Source organism: Vipera berus (genome assembly GCF_964194415.1).
Source record: "Vipera berus genome assembly, chromosome: W".
NCBI lineage: Eukaryota > Metazoa > Chordata > Lepidosauria > Squamata > Viperidae > Vipera > Vipera berus.
Window position 1 is genome coordinate 72,949,402 of NC_138210.1, and position 9,148 is coordinate 72,958,549.

Sequence of the window (9,148 nt, forward strand, 5' to 3'; positions counted from 1 at the left end):
TGGTCCCCCCCAGATTTGCACTCTTGCTCAGCCTCCACCCTCCCATGCATGGGACTACAAAACCCAGCGCTCCCGGCGCGCACACACACACACACACACACACACACACACCTCTAAAGTTCTGGCTTGGATGGCACCCCAGTGCGTCTGGAAGCGGTGAGGTCATGTCGGTGCCCGTCGTGTTCCTGAGCATGCACAAAGCTGGGTGCCTTGGCCGGCAAAGCTCGTGCGCACGCGCGCACACACACACACACACACACAATGGTCTCAGTTCTGGCTTGGATGGCACCCCAGTGCCAAGGGCAAGGTGTGGAAGCAGTGTGCCCGTCGTGTTCCTGAGCATGCACAAAGCTGGGTGCCATGGCCGGCAAAGCTCGTGCGCGCGCGCGCACACACACACACACACAGGGGTCTCAGTTCTGGCTTGGATGGCACCCCAGTGCCAAGGGCAAGGTGTGGAAGCGGTGTGCCCGTCGTGTTCCTGAGCATGCACAAAGCTGGGTGCCTTGGCCGGCAAAGCCCATGCGCGCGCACGCACACACACACACACACACACACACACACAATGGTCTCAGTTCTGGCTTGGATGGCACCCCAGTGCCAAGGGCAAGGTGTGGAAGCGGTGTGCCCGTCGTGTTCCTGAGCATGCACAAAGCTGGGTGCCTTGGCCGGCAAAGCTCGCACGCGCGCGCGCACACACACACACACACACACACACACACGCCCACCCACCCCACAGCCTCAGCCTGCCTGTAATCTTCAACTTTTTTTTTTATTTTTTTAAAATTCCATTTATATCCCGCCCTTCTCCAAAGACTCAGGGCGGCTTACAAGCTTAGCAGTAGCTAAGAACTTACAACAGTTCCTTTCGTGAGCGTCCAAAGTTCCCACGGCACTGAGAAAGGAGACTTGCGACCGTTTTTCACACTTGCGACCGTGGCGGCATTCCCCACGATCCCACGATCCAAGTGACCGATTCACATTTAAGACGCTTGCTGTGTCCCAGGGTGGGTGGGGGTGAGGGTGGGTGTCACGTTTTGCGACCTTCTGACAAGCCAAGTCAAGTGGGAAAGGCAGATTCACTTAACAGCCGTGTTTCTAACATAACAACTGCAAGGATTCACTTACCAAAGGTGGGGAGGAAGGTCGCAAAGTGGGACAAAACTCACTTCGCAAAGGTTTCACTTAGCAACGAAAATTTTGGGCTCAGCTGTGGTCGTGAGTGGAGGACGACCTGGGTGTTAAAAAAAAACCCAAAAAACTTTGTTTTGGAAGCAAACAGGAGTGGGAAGGAAAAATAAGCAGCAGGCTCCGAAGCTAGATCTCTTTGAGTGCAAGAAAAAAGGCACTCTAAACATGCTCAGAGGTTATTTGTCGAGCCACACCCGGAAAAGATTCCTCTGTCAGGAAAAGGCGCTCTGTGCAAGCCCAGAATTAACTTTCCGCAGGAGTGGAAGGAAGAACAAACAAAAAAACAAAAAAACTCACTTTGGACAGGCAAAGAAGCTAGACCTCTTGAGCACTGGCATGAGTAGCAACTGCAAAAGGAAAGAAAGAAAAAGAAAGAAAGAAAAAGAAATAGAAATAGAAATAGAAAAAGAAAGAAAGAAAGAAAGAAAGAAAGAAAGAAAGAAAGAAAGAAAGAAAGAAAGAAAGAAAGAAAGGAAAAGGAAAGAGAAAGAGAAAGGAAGGAAGGAAGGAAGGAAGGAAGGAAGGAAGGAAGGAAGGAAGGAAGGAAGGAAGGAAGGAAGGAAGGAAGGCAGGAAGGCAGGAAGAAAGGAAGGAAGGAAGGAGAAAGGAAAAGAAAAGAAAAGAAGAGAAAGAAAGAAAGAAGGAAGGAAGGAAGGAAGGAAGGAAGGAAGGAAGGAAGGAAGGAAGGAAGGAAGGAAGGAGAAAGAGAAAGAAAAGAAAGAAAGAAAGAAAGAAAGAAAGAAAGAAAGAAAGAAAGAAAGAAAGAAAGAAAGAAAGAAAGAAAGAAAGAAAAAGGAAGGAAGGAAGGAGAAAGAAAGAAAGAAAGAAAGAAAGAAAGAAAGAAAGAAAGAAAGAAAGAAAGAAAGAAGAGGAAGGAAGGAAGGAGAAAGAAAGAAAGAAAGAAAGAAAGAAAGAAAGAAAGAAAGAAAGAAAGAAAGAAAAGGCATTCTAGACATGCTCAGAGATCGTTCGCCCTTTCAGCAACCATCGGAAAGGATTCTTTCGCGGGGGCGGGGGAAGGCACTCTGTGCATGCCCAGGAAGTCAGAAACAAAGGCCTTGTGGCTGAGAGAGACGCGACTCAGGGCAGGGGTGAAGACGGCAGGGCTCGGAGTCCCGTTTGCAGCATGCATGAAAGGCGGAGGTGGGTTCAAATCCTGACGTGCGCTGAGAAAGAGGCTGAACTCGCACCCGCTGCCTGTATACCGGGCAGCCGGGCAGAGGCGTAAAAAGCCAGGCAGGCCAGCGCCCCGATGGAAATGGGTCCTATGGGGCAGAAGCGACGTCCCTGGTTTGGACCCCAGGCCGGCCGAGGGTTGCCATGGCGCCGGGGCCTGCCCGCCCCTCTGCTAATGCCGAGCCCCACATGGGCACAAAGGGCCCACTCAGCGTTGCTAACCCATTCTGACAAGGGATTCTCAGCCTATTCAGTTGGACATCAGCCTGTCATCCGCCCTCACCCCACCGTTCGTGACCTCCCCACCTGACCCAGTCCTGTTGTTAAGCCCCCCGAATGAAAGAAAAGCAGGAAAAATCCACCCTTCGCAAAAAAAAAAAAAAAAGACCCCCCCCTCCCCCCCTCCCGCTCCCCGGCCGTGCCCCGTTTCCAGCTCTATCTTTCGCGCCCCCCACCCCAAACTGCAATTCAGCTGCTTGCCTGCCAGTCTCCTCTTGAGGACTAGCTGCTTGATGGGTAGAGCCGAGTTCCGGGGAGGTTAGGCCGAAACAAGGCAGGTGTTGAGTTGCTGTGGGAGGGAGACGGAACTCATTTGGGCTTTCGAAAGAGCTTCCCGGGCAGGGAGAAATGTGACTTATGACCGGTTTTGCACTTAAGGACCGTTTCAGCATCTGGTCAAAATTCAAAGGCTTGGCAACTGACTCGCGTTTATGACGGTCGCAGCGTCCCTGCAGTCGTGTGTGATCCCCGTTTATGACCTTCTTGCAAGCAAAGTCAATGGGAAAACCAGATTCCCTTAACGACCTGCTTATGACGGTAACGACCACAGTGAGTCACTTAAGGACCGTTGCAAGACATTGGGTCGAAACCCGCTTAACAACGGTCTGATCTAGCAAGAAAAAAAATTGGGCTCAACGTTGCTCGTGAGGCGAGGAGACTTTTCCTGACCTGGGTAGCAAGAGAGAAATGCCCCAAGCGCAAAGCTTAACCTGTTGAATTTCAACCTCTGCTGCTGATGCTCTTAAAGCCCAAAATTGCAGTGTGATTTTTTTATTATTATTATTATTATTTTTATTTTTTGGATTTTCAGGGGAGGCAGACTGAACCCAATTTCCCAGGCTTTGGCTCCGACCTGCCCCATAAATTCAGGAGCCAAGCTGCAATGGGCACAAGATGCCAGGCTGAAGTACAACAGGGCAAGTGGAACGTTCAACGGGTCAAGCCAACAGCCCAGAAGCTGAGCCTTGCTGAGGGAGATCTGTTTCTGAGGCTGAAATAATAATAATAATAATAATAATAATAATAATAATAATAATAATAATAATAATAATAATAATAATAATAATAATAATAATAATAATAATAATAATAATAATAATAATAATAATAATAAACATGAGCCTAAATGGACTCCAGAAGATGGTAGAGGACAGGAAGGCCTGGAGGAACGTTGTCCATGGGGTCGCGATAGGTCGGACACGACTTCGCAGCTAACAACAACAACAATAATAATAAAGTTGGAAGGGACCTTGGAAGTCATCTAGTCCAACCCCCTGCTCAGGCAGGAAACCCTACACCATTTCGGACAAATGGCCGTCCAGTCTGTTCTTCAAAACTTCCAGCGTTGGAGCATCCACCGCTTCTGGAGGCAGGTTGTTCCACTGGTTAATTGTCCTCACCGTCAGGAAATTTCTCCTTAATTCCAGGTTGCTTCTCTCCTTGATGAGTTTCCATCCGTTGCTTCTTGTCCTGCCTTCAGGGGCTTTGGAGAACAGCTTGACTCCCTCTTCTTTGGGGCAGCCCCTGGGATGTTGGAAGGCTGCTATCATGTCCCCCCCCACACACCCCTTCATCCTTCTCTTCATTAAACGAGACATACCCAATTCCCGCAACCGTTCCTGTTTCCCAGACAGAAAGAGAGCTGTTGTGTCTTGAAATGAGAATTTTAGCAGGAATTTCCCTGTAGGAAGCTCCCAATTGGCCTGCAAAGTTAAAAAAAAGACTGATTAACCTGCTCAGCGCAGGGCCTTCAAGCAGCTGTCTTTAAATAAAGCCCAGCTCTGTTAATCACTTTAAGGTATATTCTCAGCTTAATTGGCCCAGCTTTCTTCCATGATGACCGCCTCCCCCCCCCCCCGGCCGTTTCTCTCTCCCCCCCCCCAACACCTTCCATCCTCAGTGACCCATATTCCAATCTATTTAATCCTGATCTGGGCCCAAGACGGCATTTAATGGATTCCCAGCTCAGCCTAGCCGGGGAGTGTTTGTAAACCTTGATCCCGGCAAATAAACAGACAGATTAAGAAGGTGGGAAGGCCTTTAATGGGATCGGGGAGTGGGGCAGACGGAGAGGATTTCTCCCACTTCGATCCCCGGCTGGCGCGTGGTGGGTTAAACTTTTAATCCCGCTTGTCCACCCCGTTCTGTCTAACTCGGGTTAAGCAGTGCCGGAGATGGGATTTGACAGGAGAAAATGTTTTGCAGCTCCAGGGTTTGAGCTGTTCTTGCTCTCTGAGCTGGGGGGTTTCCTTGCCAGACGTCTTACGACCCAGCTAGGGAACGTCGTCAGTTGTTAGAAGGAAGTGGGGTTTGTGGAGAGGAGGAGGAGGAGGAGGAGGAGGGTTGGGGGGGGCCCTGGTGCTCTCTGAGTTTGGTAGTTTCCTTGCAGATGTTTCATGACCCAACTGGGTCATGTCATCAGTGCTAGAAGGGAGGGGGGGTTGTGGAAAGAGGAGGAGGAGGAGGAGGAGGAAGAGGAGGACGAGGAGGAGGAGGAGGAGGAGGAGGAGGAAGAGGAGGAGGAGGAGGAAGAGGAGGAGGACAACGACTGTGGGATCCTTGGTGCTCTCTGAGCTTGGTGGTTTTCTTGCAGATGTTTCATGACCCAACTAGGGAACATCATCAGTGCTAGAAGGGAGTGGGGTTTATGGAAAGGAGGAGGAGGAGGAGGAAGAGGAGGAGGAGGAGGAGGAGGAGGAGGAGGAGGAGGAGGAGAATTGTGGGGTCCTTGGTGCTCTCTGAGCTTGATGGTTTTCTTGCAGACATTTCATGACCCAATTAAGTAACATCATCAGTGCTAGAAAGGAGTGGGGTTTATGGAGAGGAGGAGGAGGAGGAGGAGGAAGAGGAGGAGGAGGAGGAGGAGGAGGAGGAGGAAGAGGAGGAGGAGAATTGTGGGGTCCTTGGTGCTCTCTGAGCTTGATGGTTTTCTTGCAGACATTTCATGACCCAACTAGGGAACATCATCAGTGCTAGAAGGGAGTGGGGTTTATGGAAAGGAGGAGGAGGAGGAGGAGGAGGGCTGGGGGGGGCCCTTGGTGCTCTCTGAGTTTGGTAGTTTCCTTGCAGATGTTTCCATCAGTGCTAGAAGGGAGGGGGGGTTGTGGAGAGAGGAGGAGGAGGACAACGACTGTGGGGCCCTTGGTGCTCTCTGAGCTTGATGGTTTTCTTGCAGACGTTTCATGGCCCAACTAGGGAACATCATCAGTGCTAGAAGGGAGGGGGGTTTAGGGAGAGGTGGAGGAGGAAGGCTGAAGGGTCCTTGATGCTCTCTGAGCCTGACAATTTTCTTGCAATTGTTTCATTAGCCAACTACGGAACATCATCACTGCACTGATGATGTTCCCTAGCTTGGTCATGAAAGGTCTGCAAAGAAACCACCCATCTCAGAGAGCAGCAAGGATTCCCACGGACAAGGTTCCTTCAACTTGGAGGGCTTGGGAACTTTAACCATGGCTAGCAGGCTTGCGTGACCCCTAAAAGCCATGACTGAAGGGAGGACCGTCGCAAGAACGGAAGATCGTGTTTAATAACCGGATTGTCACCACTGTACCATCCAACGTTCTTCCCTGTGGCTGCGAAGGGAGAACCGGAAACCAGCCCAAATTCGGACAAGGCTTCCATTTGGGCCTCCGTGAGCTTGGTCAGGTTTCAAAAGGGGGGGGGAGAGAGAGAGAGAATCTTTCCTGCCCCCTCCCTCCTCAAGGGCTCCTCCACCCCAAGTTTGAGAGTCTCTGGTGCAAAAGGGTTAAACAGGTATGGCTGCAAAAGCAGCAGGCTGGCAGCAAAGGAGAACAGTGGCCAGAGACTCCGGCTTGGGCAGGGGGTTGGACTAGATGACCTACAAGGCCCCTTCCAATTCTATTCTATTCTATTCTATTCTATTCTATTCTATTCTATTCTATTCTATTCTATTCTATTCTATTCTATTCTATTCTATTCTATTCTATTCTTCTATATTTTATTATTCTATTCTATTCTATTCTATTCTATTCTATTCTATTCTATTCTATTCTATTCTATTCTATTCTATTCTATTCTATTCTATTCTATTCTATTCTATTCTTCTATATTTTATTATTCTATTCTATTCTATTCTATTCTATTCTATTCTATTCTATTCTATTCTATTCTATTCTATTCTTCTATATTTTATTATTCTATTCTATTCTATTCTATTCTATTCTATTCTATTCTATTCTATTCTATTCTATTCTTCTATATTTTATTATTCTATTCTATTCTATACTTCTATATTTTATTATTCTATTCTATTCTGTTCTATTCTTCTATATTTTATTATTCTATTCTATTCTATTCTATTCTATTCTATTCTATTCTATTCTATTCTATTCTATTCTATTCTATTCTATTCTTCTATATTTTATTATTCTATTCTATTCTATTCTATTCTATTCTATTCTATTCTATTCTATTCTATTCTATTCTATTCTATTCTATTCTATTCTATTCTATTCTTCTATATTTTATTATTCTATTCTATTCTATTCTATTCTATTCTATTCTATTCTATTCTATTCTATTCTATTCTTCTATATTTTATTATTCTATTCTATTCTATACTTCTATATTTTATTATTCTATTCTATTCTGTTCTATTCTTCTATATTTTATTATTCTATTCTATTCTATTCTATTCTATTCTATTCTATTCTATTCTATTCTATTCTATTCTATTCTATTCTATTCTATTCTATTCTATTCTATTCTATTCTATTCTATTCTATTCTATTCTACTTTCAGCAATGGGATGCCTCAGTTTCCCCAAAGAGAATGGTGGAAGCTGGTTTCCTGGCTTCCTGAATTCCCAGGCATCGTAGGAATTCAATTACAATTCCCCAATTCTGCCACAGTCCTCAACTTACAACCGTTCATTTAGCAACCGTTCAAAGTTACAAGGGCCCTGGAAAAAGGGACTTATGACTGGTTTTTTTCACCGTCACAGCCGTTGCAGCATCCCTGGGGTCGCGTGATCAAAATTTGGACAGTTGGCAAACTGACTCATATTTATGACGGCTGTCGTGTCCCCGGGGGGTGTCACGTTTGTGACCGTCTGACCCGCAGAGTCAGTCGGGGAAGCCTGATCCCCTTAGCAACGGTCTGACTCATTAACAACTGCACTGATTCACTTAGCAGCGGTGGCGAAAAAGGTTGTCAAGGTGGGGCAAAACTCATTTAACAGCTGCCTCACTTAGCGACGAGTGAGGACGGCCTACGTCACCCATGTGAATGTTTAGTCCTTGTAAAAGGAGATGGCACCACGAATGGTTTGTCTTTAAGGCGTCAGCTCAGATGCTCCCCATAAAAGGCTGGTTGGGGGGGGTCATTGGGGGAGGGGGGGCTGGCTGTTTGGGAGCCCCCCTAAACCGGTCGCTTAATGGGACGATTCGGAGAACCGTCCAGAAAGCAATGACGGAGAATGCTCACATGTTCCTGACAGTCGGCTGTCATTCACAACCCGTCACCATCCAGAGAAGTGCTGGAAACAGACCGGACCGCGTGAGAACTGATAGAGCTAGAGGCAAAAAGAGGGGAATTATCCAGAAAACGACCGCTTCTGTACGGACCTTTTAAAAAAAAAAAGAGTCTGTGGGGACCTGGGTGAGGATGAATGTCACAGGTGCCCTGAAAGGAACCGGACTACAAATCCCAACATCCCCAGGCAGCCAAGCCAAAGGTCTTTGAGGGCTAGGAAAAGGTTAAAGTGTTGGATTTTCTTTTTGGGTGTTGTTGTTGTTTTTTTAAAGGCAAGATTGCAATTTATTTCATCAGCCGGAGAGCTGTCGTCTGGATCTCGGAATTATATTTTTTCGCAGTTTGCTTTGCGCTTCCGCGGATGTGACGAAAAGCAACACATTTCGGGTGCTAATAGACACAAGCGTTGCGCGTCACCTTTGCACACCCTTTGACAAAATGGCAAAATTTGCCTTCTTGACAGATTGAAACCTTGAATGGGGGCTGATTTCGGCGCCAAAAGAGGCGAGATTTTAGCTTTTTTATTTATTTTTATTTTTTTTATTTATTTATTTTTATTTTTATCTTTTGCAGGGGGATTTTTTTTTTTGCCTTTTTCAAGGCTTAATCAAAGGAGAGAAGCAACCTGGAATTAAGGAGGAATTTCCTCACGGCGAGAACAATTAACCAGCGGAACTACTTGCCTCCAGAAATCGTGGGTGCTCCATCGCTGCAGGTTTTTAAGAAGAGATCTGTCCAGAATGATCCTCTACTTACGACCACAGGTTCAGCCCCAAATTTTTGTTACTAAAATGAAGCCCTTGTTCAGTGAATTTTGCCCCATTTTACGAACATTTCTTGCCGAGAGTTCGTAAGTCAATCCCTGCAGTTGTTAAACGAGTGACACGGTTCTTAAGCGAATCCGGCTTAACCCCACCGACGTTGCGGGTCAGAAGATCGCAAAAGGAGATCACGTGATTCCCGGGGGGGAGAGGGGGCTGAAACCGTCATATATGCGAGTCAGTTG